Source organism: Xenopus tropicalis, chromosome 1 (genome assembly GCF_000004195.4).
Source record: "Xenopus tropicalis strain Nigerian chromosome 1, UCB_Xtro_10.0, whole genome shotgun sequence".
Lineage (NCBI taxonomy): Eukaryota > Metazoa > Chordata > Amphibia > Anura > Pipidae > Xenopus > Xenopus tropicalis.
Genome location: NC_030677.2, coordinates 98,586,113 through 98,603,389, shown reverse-complemented (window position 1 = coordinate 98,603,389; position 17,277 = coordinate 98,586,113).

Below are 17,277 nucleotides of genomic sequence, written 5' to 3'. Positions count from 1 at the left end.
TGGACTTAATGGATAATTGGTTTCTGGATAACAGATCCCATGCCTGTATTTAGTTATATTGATAATTGTATTTTGTGACTTTCCATTTAACACATTTTAGTTTCAATGAATAAAATTTGCAATCTAAGCTATATTGAGATGGCTGCAGATAGTACTTGCAAGCATCCATAGTACTCAGATATTTATTCCTGTGATGCACAGCCTGCATCATAATCTGGAAAGCTGTTGTTATAGTTGATGCTGGGAGTTGTGGTCCAGTGGAGGGCTACGTGGAACATTCAAACTAAAAGTTGATGGAGAGTTTAGAAAAGATTAAGGCTCGTACTGATGAGCGTTTTTTTCTGCGCTACGCTGTGGTGGCGTTTTCCTGTGTTCCACGGCAGAGGAGCATGGGAAGTAATGCATTCCATTCTTGTATGGGGCTTTGCTCATGCTGCGTTCAGTGCTCACATGCGTCTGTGTTAGTACAGCCACATAAAGAAGAATGGAATGCGTTTTTTTATCTGCACTCCCCTGTGGTGAAACGCAGGAGAACGCCACCCCAGGGGAGTGCAGATGGAAACGCTCCTCAGTATGAGCCCTAAATCCCATCCATAGACAACAGTAAAACAGTGACCTCTACTGTCCAAATAGTCATCAAATACATTTGGAATTCCAACTTCACATTCCCATTCAGTTGTTCTTGATAACATCCCTATAGCAAGCAATCAGCAACTAGCCTTTATTAGCCTGGTGCTGTAAGAATAAAACTAACATGCTATGGGTGTCTCCCCTGCAGCAAATTTCCATCTATACTTATGCTATTTTGTATAAGCTTCATATATTTTAATTGTCTTCAATTTCACTCAACATACATATATGATTTATGTTTTTAAATATATCATTTATGATTTTAAAATGACCAAATCTAAAAGGGGGCATTATGTTTCCTGTAAAATATGTTTTAGAGTTTCCAGATTATTAACTTGGTACCGTACCAAGTTTCAACAGGTTTGTCAGTTAGTCAAATGTTTTCCATAAACTGTAACAGAATAATGCACAGCTGTAATTTCTGTAGCTTAATGCTATAGTAATGTTTAAAAACAAATAACCTTATTTTAACTTTTAGTTATTCTTACCATTTAAGAAAAATCCTGTTGAGGGAAGCCCTATACCACAGATATATCTGCTACTACTATTAAACAGTGTTTGTATGCATGCTTAATTATATGCATAAAGCATTACAAATGTGTGGTGTGAGGACTTGCTGAACTAACAGCCTTTTGTAAACTGGTGCAGCACAGCTCTGTCCGTGTGATTTTTGGCACTTTCTGCATCTTGTTGTGCTGATTACTAGTATTGTTCATTATTTGATAACAGCTGGAGGGCCACCACTGTCGGTACATTATTGCACCACATGCCTTGCATTTAATTATCAGGTGCTTGTAAGTGTGTGAACTATTTTTAGTTTCGCGTTACCCAGCAAATGGTTTCCAAACTTCTCGTTTGAAACCTGCATTTTCTGACAGTAATAGGGATAGACTAATTGGAAGCAAAATAAATATTGATATAGTTCCCTTTTCCCTTCTAGGGCCTAGAATGACTAGAGCAGGGACAGTCTGAAAGTTTGAGAACCCAAATGAATTTTCACAAACTGACCTATGCGTTGTAGTCCCTGAAGCATCTGGTAGATTTCAAATTGCTGCTGACCCCCACAAAAAAGACACATATCCAATGACATTCTATGAGTTATTCTCTCTGGAAATAGTTGGAAAGTGCCTAAATAGGCTTGACCATACCAGACAAGGGCATGGGGACACATGAATTACATAGATTAGCTATAAGAGCAAGAGCCCTATTATTTCTCTAAGCCTATAGCTAAATCACCAATTTCATTAGGGAGTACAAAGATGCGTTAAGAGGATAATGAACAAAGCAAATTTTAATTGCCTTTGTAGGGCATATTTGTAACACAGTGTATCAGCTGCTGAGCTATGGGGCAAAGTAAAATAATCCTACATGCATTTTTTTGCATGGAGTGAGTCACTGATTCATCAATCAGTGTCATCACCACAGAGCCATTCATTTAGAAAAATGATCTAGAGAAACTCTAGAAGGATCTGAAACCCTGAGGTTTGGGGCCCATATTTGCAACATATGGATAGCAAATTTGACCATTGTCTTCTCAAAAAGACTAAGTAGGGACTGAGATTAAATGCAACTTAAAACTCTTTTGAAAATCAAATAAATTGTTTGCAGTTTCCTGAAAAAAATGAGGGAAAACAGAACTTTAGCATAGGCTAGTGCCTATAAAAGCAGGCCAAGAAACAGTTGATCCACTCTGCTTTGCAGTTGGGGCAAGGAAATGTGTGAAAATGCATACTTACATAATTCCGTGACTAAATCCACTCTTTGTCTGCACACAGGCAAACTGAGTACATGTTAGTACTGAGCAGAGCTGGAAATGATGGGAGCTACAACATGGCCAAAGTCAGGTGATCCCAGTGGGGCCAATAACAATTGCAACCATTTGAAACTTTTAACCTTGAAAAGTAAGCTGCAGGTAAAACTTAAGGTGGCCATACACAGGCCAATAAAAGCTGCTGCTTCTGTCTTTCTGGACCAGGTCGGCAGCTTATTTGCCCATTTATGGGGTCCACTGGGTCTGTCTAAAAATCACCCAGATATTGATTGGGCAGCTTTAAGAATCACGTTGTGGCAAGGACTGCATTGGCTTGTTGATGCAGTCCTTGCCCCGACAGCCTGCATTTACAGTTATTGTGATAAGTCCACTAATACCCACCTCAGTATTTGATATGTTGTTTTTGTACTATTTCCAAAGAATTAAATAAAGGGTTTAAATGATTTGCAAATGATTCTATTCTCTTTCTTTTTACATTTTTTACACAGTATCCAAACTTTTTTGAAAACAGGGTTGTACTAGAATCCCCAACCTTTTTTACTTGTGAGCCACACTCAGATGTAAAAAGTGTTGGTGAGCCACACCAGCATGAAAAAAGTTCTTTGGGTATGCCAAATAAGGCCTGTGATTGGCGATTTAGTAGCCCCATGTGGACAATTAACCTGCAGGAGGCAATGCTTGTAGTAAAACTGTGTCTCTATACTTCCAAAACTTGCCTTCAAGCTAGAAATTAAATAATGGGCACCTACTTTGGGGCCACTGGAAGCAACATCAAAGGGGTGGGCAGCAACATGGTGCTCACGAGCCACTGGTTAGGGATCACTGTACTAGAGGAACCAAGCTAGTCTGATCACACAGTTATGTAGAAGATAGTCAGTAAATATTTGACAGATTTAACATTCACAAAAGTAAGCTGTCATCACCAGACTTGCTGCACTTATCCTCAGTGCCAGGGGCAGTATTGGACTATGGCACTATTTAATTATTGCCCACATTTTTATTTGGTCCAAGGAAAGCTAGAGGTCAGGTTCTCTGGGATTGAAGTGCTAAACCACAGTAAACTGAAATAGAACCACAATTCTTTTTCAAGTTAGAATGCTTTTATTGCACACTTACAGAGCATTAAAACAATGTTTCAGGCCATTCCTGACCTTTTATCCTTGTTTCGTAGTCTAATTGTGACCAAATGTAAAAAAAGGATGGAGTATTCATTTTAGGATTTGTATCTTTCTGACCTGTAGAAGATCTAATGTGTTGCCCTTTTCAATATTATACCAAGAAGAATAGGGGTTGGTAACCTTTAAGTTACCTTTTAGTATGTTAAAGGATGGCCAATTCTAAGTAAAAAGACCTATAGGATTCTCTTTTAGCCAATTGTTTCTTCACCCTTTGATAATTAAGCCCCCAAATGCTAATGCCCTTCAAGTAAGACCTTCTAGTATTACAAAGTGCTTTTTTAGGATCTAAAATCCAGAAAACTTTTGGGTAGATGACCACATTCCACATATTTAATCAGCATATCCATCATTTATGTCCCCTAACTGCTGCCTTATATTACTGCCCCCCCAACAGTCACTGGATTTTCTGTCTCTATATGTAAATATTTGTGGTATTCAAGCAGGACAGAAGTAATGAATAAGTTTTAGCCCAACTCAGCCTTAAAAGTAATTTTCATGCCCAGATCCACCTGTATTAGCACAGTCAGGCAATTTCCATTAAAGTCAATGGTAGACTGCAGGTATTTTTTGGTGCTTCTAATAAGGCTGCAAGATTTCATTGCAAAGAAACTTTGTGTGCAATAACCCTAAAAAGCGGGAGATTTTTTACTATTTTGAAAAGGAAAATAAACCCCTAATGTGGTAGTAGCAGGGGCTGGCTGTATGACAATCATGCTAAATATAAATTACTTCCATGTAAAGAGCATGCGTTATGACTTGATTATGATTTTTCGTTCATTGTACAATCATTTTAACGTTTGGGGAATGAGGGAATGATGTTGCAAAATCCCCTGTCTCTCTATTGTACAGTGCTGTTAAATATTTTGAAACTTTATAAATGCTTGTTAATAATGTTTAAAATCATGTACGTCATGCTGCTGACCCATTCAGGGGGCTTTTTTTGTAAGCACTATTCAGTATCATGTTCATTAGTCTCCTCCAATTCCTTGGTCCAATTTACTTTATTGTCTTTCTGCCCTCTTTCCACCTTCACATTACTTAGCTGCTTGTACTTTCTTCTTTCTTTGATTCATATTTGCTTTGTCAGCATACCCCTCCGTTCATCTTTCTTTTTATCTTCTTGTCTTGCCTTAACTACCTTCCCCCACATTCCACTCACTCGCCCTTTTCTATACATCTCTGTTTTTCTAACAATACAAGTTACAACATCAGAGCATCTCTTGGGAACTGTAGCATAATTACAAACTTATTTGCATGATTGCATATTAATGACTGCAGAATGTCTGTTTCTATGCAGTATAGACTGATTAATATTGCAAACCACTTGCAAAGCAATAATGTTGCTTAGATGTTTCTAAAGAATTGCAAGGTTTAGAAATGTAGAACATATGTATACAGTACATTGATCTTCATCATGTGTACAATTTTTCCATTATTTATGTAGGGGTGTGTGCATTTATCCTTGCCAGGTAATGAACCTTATTACTAGGGTAGATTTTCAGAATTTTGGCATTTGTTCTGGGGTTCTGAGCATGGCAATAGGTAGTGGAAGCCAGTTATGCTATATAAATCATGTTCCTTAAGTGACATGATTTAATTGGAGTGAAGGGCAGGTTAGAATCAAGGATAAAAGTTAGCCGCAATAGACAATTTTGGGATATTGTATCTAGTAGAATTAAGAATTAAGAATCAAGCAACTGGACTTTCCGAGTTTTCTGAAAACATTTTATCACTCATCCAAGCTGCTTTTATGGTTCAATATTACACAATACTGGGGTGTTATAGGCTTTTAATGGGGTAAAGAGAAACATTTCTGTCATAAAGAAGTTTCATCAAGACATGTTTTTTTTCAAAAAGCATTGGTTAATAGTACTACTCTAGCAGAATCCTGCACTGAAATCCGTTTTTCAAAAACACAAACAGATTTTTTTAATATTTAATTTTGAAATATTACATGGGGCTAGCCATATTCTTCATTTCCCAGGGTGCCATAGCCATGTGACCTGTCTGCTGATAAACGTCAGAAATACATTACTGCTGAGCTGCAATGTTTGGTCTGTATGAGGAATATTGATAATAATTAGGAAAATTAGATTTCCAGTTTAAACCCATTTCTTTTCTCCCTTTTTTGTGACTGTTTTGCTTGGAGGAGTCAATTATGTAGGGTGATTATGTATGCACTGGTAATCTAATTACCCACTTTTGGTCTCAATGTCTTGAATGTTGACTTTAAAACAAAATATCTTGTTCAATCTTCTGCCCATACTCAAGCATAATGTTTTGTCCACAGGGTCTATAGTAAGCTAATTTGTTAAATACTCTTCATCAGCCTGACAGGTGAACCGACAGGGCATTGGATAATTTTGGAACATTTTGGCCAATTAATGCAGAGATCTTGTCTTTTTTTAGTAACCGATATGACTACATTATATGAGAGGTGGATTAAGTAGCACTTTAGCCAAAATTGCTCTAGCATTTGTTGGCACAAAGCATTTACCAATATAGCAAATTACAATCCATATGCAGTCAGTAAGTACAAGGCACTCAAGTACCTTGCATCCCCCAGTGCTTTCCTACTTTAGTTCTGGATGAAGCTCAAGTTATGGAGCTTTTCAAGCAGCATACCTAAAGCCCATTCCATGCAGGGCAATACAGCATAAAGAGTGAAGTGAGCACCATTCTACTTGTGCAAAAAGTTTATTGAAACAAAGTGCAAAGTACTAAAAAAAGACATAACTGCTTATATAAATAAGCAGCTGTGTAGCCAAATATACATAAAAGATACCAGAGACAGTAGCTTTTCTTTGTACCCAGGAAGATAAACATGCCTCTAGAGACCCTCTTTTATAACTAAGAGCTTTATATAAGAGCTATTGTTTTAAGGCCATGGCTGACAAGATTTGTCACACATGGATAATCTGTGCCACTGCAGTCTCCCAAAAATACCTGTCCCTTCACTAACATTCAGATCGCTGTATGTAAAACACTTTACTCGAGCATAATGGAAAAATGTCTGCTTCTTTCAGCTATTAAGCCTACTCACTGCATGTAAAGTGTTTTACATGCAACAATCCAAATGTTAGTGAGGGGACAGGTATTTTCTGGAGATTTGTTGGCCGTAGGTGCACAGAATTCCCATGGGTGACAAATCTCCTCATGTGCCAATGCCTTAAGACAGCGCCTATCTATGTCCTCCCTAAATTCTCTTGTGGCAGCCTCAGCTTCAGTTGATATGAAAGAGGATTCCCCAGTCAGAATCCTGTGTCTATGCAGCTCTCTGTTCTTTGTTTATTTGTTCAGCGCTGGAGGAAGCACCTTTCTTTTAGGGGTAAAAAAAAAAGTCATTATGGTGGCCTTCTGCTGTGTTTTAACAGTGTCATATTGCATGCTTATATACATGGTAGCACAGCCCAGACTGGGGAAAAGAAGCACATTCAAGTTCAACCCTTAATAACTGATACAGAGAATGGCAAAAAGCTGTGTTTCCATTTGGATGTAGTGAGAGCACTAGATGATTTTATTTTTACTATAAAAGAATAAAAAATTGCTTTCCTTATAAAATTACTTCCTTATATCTCAATGAAGGGCATTGTGTCTTCTTGAAAAATGTACTGGTGGATAAACATCCAGGGCACACAAATCTCTGTATGTAATAATGTGATCTACATTTTGTATCATTATTTTATATGAATAGTAGTGTGTGATGCCTACATGAGAACATGTAACATGTTCTCATGTAACACCACAATAGGTGGTGATGGGACAACATGTTACACAATAGGTGGTGATGGGGCAATTTGCAGGGTCATATAAAGTAGTTGAAATACTGAAAACTATGAACCAAAATAAGCACAGTGCAATTTTGCAATGATTTTAAACTACACTGCAGTGGGGTTTTTTTGTGCAAGTTAGGGAGCAGCAGAATATAGAGGCATAAAGTGGCTGGCCTGTCCCCCAATGCTGTACTCTGCACCTTGCCCTTAGGGGTGTATTTATTAGCACTGGAGACAAACATCACCGGTGATGTTGTGTATAGCAACCATTCAGATCATTCAAATCGAATTACTGAGGGCAACATGCCTGGTATTTTTTGTCTCCAATGGTAATAAATATGCCCTTTAGAGTTGCCACCTTCTCAGACTGAGTATACCAGCTAGGCAGGGGAGGGCCTGCAAGGGGGCAGTCTGTGACATAAATGCTAGGAGTTAGAAGGGGAGAATGGGGATGACTGAAGGCACAAGGACTAACTATTATACATTTTCTGTAAAGTACATTGTCATTAAATGTGTAATACTAGCCAAGCCTCAACTGGTATTTTACCGGCTGGGTTGGTGAAATAATGGGCAGCTGGCGACCCTACTTGCACTGGATTTTTGATCAAACAATACACAGATACAATATATGCACATTCTGACATATTCTAGTGCAAGCTACGCATAAAGCAAATTATCAGATTGTTAGGTTATTTCAAAGTTTCAGATGACAATTTAGTGCAGGGGGGTTGCATTGTTTTATCCTGTAACTGCAACAGCCCAAACTTTGTGTGGGTGGATTTTGGCATAAGATAGTGACACCTGCTAGCCAGTTTAAAACTAAAAGCTTGCTAGTTTCTATAGAAGTCAACAAGAGTTGTCCTAGGCAAAGTCAACCCATATTTTCAAACTTGAATTTTTTGAGTTTTCCAAGTCTGTAAACTCGAAAAATTTGAGGTATTCAAGTTTTTTTATTTGAAGGAGTTTTCCTAATTGATAAATCAGAAAGCATTCGATATTCAAGTTTATTCGATTTAGAAAAATAAACTCAAATTCACAAGCTTGAAAACTGATAAATAAGCCCGTTAATTGGTCATTTTATTCATCATTTTGTAGAATTTAATGCTCCTAGTAGTAATTGCCTACAGTGTTGTGTAACTGCAAGTTAGTTCAAGGGCCAGATTACATTAAATTATAGAATCATGCAAAGCCTATGAAGCCTTTTAGCAGGCTTGTGGCCATAAAAATCCCCTGGAAGGGCACATTCTGCCTGTGGACCTCCAGTCGGACAGCCCATGTTTTATATTTAGTAGAAGTGAGACCAAGTAATAATAATTGAGTGCATAATTTATTGCTACTGATGCATATTGTTCATAAATAGATAACAATCTTTTCCTAATTGAACAATGTCCTTGTTTAAACAAATCATTCTAATATAATGATAAATTGTTTAACTCTATTCTTCTGTCTATATATATGCATCAGAGGCAGACCTTCCTTTAAGAAGGAAAGACTCCAAAAATTCCATCCCCCTGGCCACAAGGCTCTGGAAAAGAGCCAGGCTCTTCAGATTTGGTAGTGTCTAGGTAGGGTTCCTTTCCCACTTGGGGTCAGAAGAAGCTTTCCGCAGAAGCAGCACCCCAGAATTCTAGAAGAAGAACAAAGTCAAAGTGAAACTAACAAATGTAATGAAATAAATAAATAATATATCATTGTAAGTGCCCTGAGTTATGGCCCCAGCCTTCAGCTGGAATTATAAAGATTTTTCTTTCCTAGTCAGAAGACTACCAGAGGTCTTCCAAGTTGCAAGACCCTTTGGCAAAGGGGACAAAGATGATAGGGCACCCCCCCCAACTTAATGTTTCATGGTAAATAACAGATCAAGGCCCAACCTTAGGAGTTGCTGCCACCTACTGTCCCAAATAAGGAACTACAATAAATTTTCCACAATAACAATAAAATTTAACATCCTTATGGAGAAACAAAGGAACAACAATTCATAAGGAAAGAGAAGCAGGTATCTAAAAGTCTGTGCCATTTCCTTTAGAAGTTTCTAAAAAAAAAAGAAAACATTAAGGCAGAGAAGTGCAGATGTACCCGTCTCCAATCCAGTTGGGTGTCAATCCAGTTTGTGCTTTAATAATAGTGGAAAGTGCAGAGAGCTAAGTCACCAGTTTTTTTTCTTAGTCTGAATTAAATATCTAATTCTAGGAAAAAAGCTACCAGATAGAAACATTTTTTGAGTGCATTTATATAGAAATTCAATGAATGACCCAGAGACATAATGCATATCCCCCAACTATCCTGCTTTCCATTTTTGCTGAATCGGATACAATTGCGGTAGACACAGAACAATAGCATCAAAAGAATCCCCTGTTTGCGTTTGCAATGATGCAAGAAATCTGGAAAACATACTGCATTGTGGGAAAAAATATGGCAATTGTGCTCAAAATTGCCCTTTGCTCACTGCAGTTGTGGACGTAAATAAGCCCTCCTGTATTGTTGTTGATGATGTTCAAACTTCATCAGTAAACAGTTCATCAAACATGTTAATGATTTGTCCCTTCTTCAGGGCTCTCACCTTCCAGGGTAACTTTCACACTCTGGAACTTTTTCCCGGGGCTTTGCCACTGATCCCAATGGCTTTCACAAATTCATGGTGACTCTCACACTTGTGAACACTCTGGGCTACTCACTCAACCCTGCTGTCTCTCCCCTTCTGGGATACCAGTTCACCAGCTTCTGGCACACTTTACATTAACATTACATTAACATTTATTTATAAAGCGCCAACATATCCCGCAGCGCTGTACAATAAGTGGGTTACATACATTGGACATACAGAGTAACATATAAAGCAATCAATAACCGATACAAGAGGTGAAGAGGGCCCTGCCCAAAAGAGCTTACAATCTACAAGGAGAAAGGGTTGAGACACAAGGTGTGGGAATGGGCATGACCAGAGTTGTGAGAGGTGGGGCACAGGGTATTGCTAAACTAGATTAGGGTAAGCCTCTCTAAATAAATGTGTTTTTAGAGATTTCTTGAAGGCAGAGAGATTGGGAGAAAGTCTGACAGTTTGTGGGAGCGAATTCCAGAGAAGGGGGGCAGCCCTTGCAAAGTCTTGAATGCGAGCGTGTGAGGAGGGAATGAGAGAGGAGTTGAGGAGCAGGTCAGTAGAGGAGCGTAACAAGCAGGTTGGATGGTACCTAGAGATGAGTTCAGAGATGTAGGGTGGGGCAGAGTTATGGACTGCTTTAAATGTGAGGGTCAATAGCTTGAATTTTATCCTGGATGGTAGGGGAAGCCAGTGCAGGGATTGGCAGAGCGGCACGGCAGAGGAGGAGCGGTTGGAGAGGTGTATGAGCCTGGCAGCAGTATTCATTATGGACTGGAGAGGGGACAGTCTTTGGAGGGGAAGGCCAATTAATAGGGAGTTACAGTAGTCCAGGCGAGATATTATAAGAGAGTGAATAAGAATTTTGGCAGCATCTTGGGTGATAAATGATCGGATTTTGGAGATATTTCTTAGGTGAAAGTGACATGATTTGATAAGTGATTGGATATGAGGGGTGAAGGACAGGGCAGAATCAAGGATAACCCCAAGGCACCGGGCCTGGGAAGATGGGGTGATGGTAGAATTGTTAACCGTTATAGATACCTCGGGAACAATGTGGGCGTTGGATGGGGGAAAGAGAACCAGTTCAGTTTTAGAGAGGTTTAATTTGAGGTAACGTTGGGAACTTTAGCTTCTCACTAAGCCTTGCTGACTCTTCTCAGCTCTCACACACTTGGTCACGACTCCCTCTGCTCCTTGCAGTGACAGGCAGCACCCCCATGCCCCTCTGGGAGTTCCTCACTCAGGCAGACAGCCTTCCAGCCCTGTGCCCTGATCTGAGAGTGGACACCTTTCTGAGTGACCCCTCACTCTCAGTGACTCCTTCACACTGAGCGGACCCCTGGTGTATGAACACACACCTTTTTACCTCTCCAGGCAGCTTCTCTCTCAGCTGCCTCTTAATTAGCCAACTGAGAGTGATTATTAACCCTGGGTACCCCCAACCCTGGGGAATGCCCCTGCAGTCCACATCACACTGAAATGTATACTTTTTTTTTAGGAAAGAATGCTGTCTTTCCTAGCCACACTGTCACAATATATGTATTAAATTTATGGCCCCTATGGCTTTAAATCCCTACAGGTTCAGTACCCTTAGTTGCTGGGCAGAAGGGAATGTATCTAAGTAAGTTCATTAACATATGTGTGCTATTGGCTAGCAGGTATGGTGACCACTTCCTGCCTCACTTTGGTATAGTGCTGGGAAAGGAGTGGCACCTTCCTCTTTGCTTCCACCTGAGGAACAGGGTGGATGGCTGCTGTGAGCCTGGGGAATGGGCCTAGTTAAAGTCGGGGAACAGGGCCCCATGAATGAGGCATTAGATAGTGGCAGGTGTAGTTCCCTTTATAGTACGCTCTAGGGGTGTAAGGCAGTTAGGGTTTGAGCTAGAAAGAGCAGTTCTGAGCTCAAGCCTCTCAGCCTAGCAGAAAGCCATCCTGTTTTGAGTGCAAGTTGGGGCAGCTAATTAATAGAGTCGATTAAAGAGAATTTAGCAATGTAAACTGTTCTTAGTATAATATAGTTAGTAATTAGTTTGTAACTACAGGATCTAGGGTTTTCTCGTTAGTTTTAATATCAGCATTTTATTGGCTTTTAGTAACAGCAGGGAAAAGTCTGTATTGGGAGGAATTGCCTCCTCACCGCTTCCCCTTTGCCCTATCACTCATGCTCCTCCTCTGGTCCCGGAGCACTGAGGAATTGGCATGCAGGAGATTTAAACAAATCTCCTTTGAAATCTACTTTGAAACCACTGGAAGCAACATTAAAGAAAACGGTAAGCAACTTGTTGCTCACGAGCCACTGGTTGGGGATCACTGCAATGAAGGATGAAAAGGTACTCATTTACAAACGCTATTGTCTTTCAAAATAGCCATTGGTTTAAGGAACTAGAAATACTCTGGAATATGTATCCTGTTGAATGTCATCCAAAGATATGTGTTCCAGATCTCCAGATCTGTCAGCTCTTTAAAGAAGGATTATGTTTTTTGGATGACGCAGGAATGCAGTGCGGTTTTGGACTCCTGTCCTTAAGAAGATATTAATGAGCTGAAGATTTAAACTATGAGGGTAGACTCTCAAGTTTGGGGTTGTTTTCTCTGGATAAAAGGCACTTGTTAGTCATTAAAGGAGAAGGAAATGTAAAAACTAAGTAAGCTTTATCAGAATGTCTATGTAAATACAGCCATAAGCACTCACAGAAACGCTGCACGCTCTGTCAAAAGATTTGTTGTCTTTGTTTTCCTGTGCCAGAGACACACAGCTCTCTCCTGCTCCCCCCTCCCTCAAGAATGCTAAGAACTCACTCCCCCTCTTAGGAATGTGGATCTGAGCCAATCAGCAGGAAGCTTGCTCATAGTCTAACTAACATCGGCTTTTTTCCTGTGAGGCTTCTGATCATCAGAACAGGAGAAATGTGGGGAGACTTAAGGGCACTATTGAGAGGGGAGCAGGAGAGGGGAGAGAGGAGAGAGCTGCGTGTCAGTGGCACAGGAAAACCGACACAACAAATCTTTTGACAGAGAAGTCAGTGCAGTGTTTCTATGAGTGCTTATGGCTGTATTTACATAGACCTTTCTGCTAAAGCTTACTTTTAGTTTTTACCTTTCTTTCTCCTTTAAGGGCACTATTGAGACAACTGAAGGTATGCCTGCAGCTTGTGATTAACTCTTTATTAGCCTTTCCTTCTCCTTTAAACTAACACAGCCATATTTTCACATTGATTGTGCCAAAAAACATCAGTGATTTTACTTTTAAAATATATTCCAACATTTGTGGGAATTGAAGGATAATGCACTTGAAGTTCTGCTAGTAACATAATTCTTTTATCAGGATGTTTATTAAAGGGGTTTCACCTTTAAATTAACTTTTAGTATGATGTAGACGATTATATTTTAAGACAATTTGCATTTGGATGTCAGCATTTCCTACTTTTACATCCGCTCCTTGCCTCAGGCAGGCCACAGTATGCACATGCTGTATGACAGCCTTTTTTCCTTCTGCTTAGATTATGTGCCGCCTCTTAACCAATGGGAACTAGGGTTGCCACCTGTCTGGTTTTCACCCGGAAAGCCTGGGCCAAAACTCCCTGCTTGTTTTTTCAAATTAAGGAAACTGGGCAGGAGTCTCTTAGATTGACAGTGGTGACTGGTCAATCACCGATTGCCACGTCATAACCCGCCCCACCATCATTGGCTACATTCCTGACTTCACCTGTCACGTCCCCATGATGTCCCTGCCCGGCCCCCGCCTGGTTTTCACATTTTTGGAAGGTGGCAACCCTAATGGGAACCTAAGAGGGAGATTTACAAAGACCCGAACGCTCGGAGCGTTCATGCGAATGCTCCGAGCGTATTCTCGCCGATTTTTTCGTGCATCCGGCAAAATCTGCCGACAGGGCTGAATCGGCAGAAGAAGGTAGAAATCCTATTGTTTCTACCTCCTTATCTGCCGTTTCAGCCCTGAAGGTTAGTGGCAGGTCTGACGATCTTTCGTGCGACCGGTGGTCGCACGAAAGATTGCAGATCACCACGTGTGTGGCCACCTTAAGTGTCAAATCACCATGGAGACGCTTGGTTCTTCATTTGCATACATGGTAAGTGTTTCAGAAGCCAGCAGGAAAGCAAAAGCATTTGCACATTGCAGGGGGCGATTGTGATGTAAATGTCAACTATTTATATCACAATAATAAAGCAACTGCAAAAGGTGAGACAATGACATGTTATGGTGTTAAAAGAAGAAATTTTTTGCATATGCGATGTGCATTTTGAAGAAAAGGCCAGTTACTTTAATAAGATGGCCACTGCAAGAGGACTGTAGGAAGCAGAAATTCATGGGTGATTTACTGCTGAGCGTATGATAAGGTATCATTCTCCTTTAAATCCAAATAAAGCAGGGAGAAGTTCAGATTTTTTATATGGTTTCCTCTTAGGTTAAAAGTTGATGTTTGTCCAGATTAGGTTTAGGTAGCTGAGCAGTCCAAACATTTTTCAAGAATTGATATCAGGGCTAGCACCCTAGCGGCAAAGCCACATGTATATATACAAGCTTGCAGAAATAGGGGTATAGATGAACTGACTGGAAAATCCTTGAGTAGATCAGAGATTAATTAATTACATATGTGTTCGAAGAATTATTTTGATTGATCTGTTATTGACATAGAACTGTACTGTTGTTTGATTATTTTCCCTGATTGTTTGAGAAATTTCATGTTTATTACATAATCTTTGAATATACAATACCAGGGCTCCCACCTAGTGTAAAAGATCTGCATGGATCAGTTAGATAGATGAAGGGAAACTGTACAAAAAAATTGTAATCTAAAATGTAAATGTAAATTTTTTGGATAAAAGTGCCACAGAACTTAGGAAGTAATAGAATTCCAAAAATACAAGGGGGGAAAGGCTAGGCCTATATTAGAGATGTTTTGGGGTGAATAAGGCATTCAAATATTTTTTGTGTTACTGGTCCATTAAGTACTGTACCAGAAAATGTATTCTAACAGAAAAATCTAATTTGTTTGGATAAAAGACTCTAAGTGCCACAGAACTTAGGAGTAATATAAAACATGGTCTTAATTGCTACTTGTATAGTAACCCATAACAACCAATCAAGAGGCAGAATTAACTCAGTTGAAAACAAACATTTGATTGGTTGCTATGGGTTACTACACATGGACATACAATGGCCATTTAATCACATTAAAATTCACAACAAAGCAAAAAGAGAGCACCTTCCCCAATGAGAAATATCATTGTACTAAATATTATACCCAGAGCCACACCTCTCCTCTGACAGAATTAGACACTTATTGTGTGGCACCATAATCACAGTAATGGGTACATACATTGGTAGACTGTATGCAAATTTTGCCATTTGCACTTGCTTTGCAGATAGCTCTGCACAATAATTACATTATTTTGGCCTACGTACCTCTCTTCCCTCACAGATACTGCCTAACATAGGCAGCGCTGTATTCATGGGGGCAGCTGCAAATCTCTTTGCTGTGTTTTAGAGCAGAAAGACCTGCATAAATTAATTTAACAGGTTCCGCCTGTTCTTGCATTTTGCACCTTGCCTTGCAAGCGGTAAATGCCCCCTGCATAGCTTTCACATACCAGGTGGGGAAATAAAGCATAATCCAAGCTGTACAAACATTAAACATCTATGTAGTTTTCTGACTCATCCCTGCAGCTGTCTGCACAAAGTACGCAACGTGTAGGGCAGCCTAGATCAAAGCTCAGCCCTTCTCTCACAGAAAGGCAAAAGCAAGACTAGGATTTACTAGCATAGTGCATCCACCCTTGGAAAAACACTAGAAATTATTAGTTAGCCCTGAGAGTGTAAGTGCAAGAGCACGCCTACCGGTCTCCCCTAACCAGCCTCTTTTGAACTGAGGCAGTGTTTCATGCAAGCCGAAGTCCGCAGGTCCATGCTGTGGCAAAGTGAAAAAAAAAAATGCCTGATTGTGCCCTGTGGGGCATCTCAAATAAGGCAGGGTGCTGATACCAAGAGCTGAGTTGAGAAACTCACAGACTGCAAGTTACCAAGGGCGGTAAAAAGTTGCTCCTGGTAAATTAGAAATAAATTTTAAATTGGAATTAAGGCTCTGCACAAACGATGCGGCACCCCCCTCACCCCAAGCAGCAAGGACCCCTGGAACACCCTTGAAATGAGGCCTACTAACTTACAAAAAATGACTGCATATTTTAAAACTTATGCCGTGCTGCAAGAGGCAAAACTCATCTTTGGCCCTGCCCTGCAATGTTTTTAAAAGGGAAATTGTCCTGGGAGAAATGCCCACTTAAGGTAGACTAATTAATAAGCAACTATGACAACCTTGTTAACGTTAACATATTCTGCTACTGTCGATGAAAACCAAACAAAAACTGTCTATCAAACATAGGTAATCTCTAGTGTCTAGGGCACAGATATCCCAGGCTGTTGCCTATTTCTGTGAAACTTCACTGAAAGCATTTGGGAGAAATATATAAATATGCCACAATGACAAGAAACCTGTTGTATAACCTGCACCTCAATAATGTATGTATGTATGTATATTTTTATTTATAAAGCGCTACTTATGTACGCAGCGCTGTACAGTAGAATACATTAATACAAACAGGGGGTTAATAAGATAATAGATAAATACAAAGTATAACAATAAATACAAGATACAGTAACAGTTGCAATAAGTTAAGAGTCAAAGACACAAGAGGATGGAGGTCCCTGCCCCGTAGAGCTTACAATCTATATGGGAGGGTAACTTACAGGCACAAATAGGCAAATATAAGTGCTGTAGGTCACAGTGGGTGACATTACAATATAAGTGCTGATTCCCAGATCAGGTGCTGGGCAAAAGGTAGTCTTTTAGTTTGGTTTTAAAAAGACTGGGGGAGGATTCTCTCCGGAGGAAATCAGGGAGGGCATTCCAGATGTAAGGGGCAGCAAGGCAGAAAGGTTTAAGGCGGGAAACAGCAGTTGTAGTGGGGGGCGCAGCCAAGCGATTGCTCTGCGAGGAACGAAGGAGTCGGCCAGGGACGTACAGAGACACAAGGGAAGAGATGTAGTGAGGAGCAGAGGAATGGAGGGCTTTGAAGGTTAAGAGAAGAAGTTTGTAAGATATTCTTTGTTCAATAGGAAGCCACGATAAGGCCTTTAGCAGGGGAGGGGCCTGAACTCTCCTGGATGAGAGGAGGAGAATTCTGGCAGCAGTATTTAATATAGACTGTAGGGGGGAAAGATGGGAGTTAGGGAGGCCGGTTAATAGCAGGTTGCAGTAGTCCAGTCGGGATAGGAAGAGGGCATGCATGAGCAGCCTAGCTGTTGCGGTA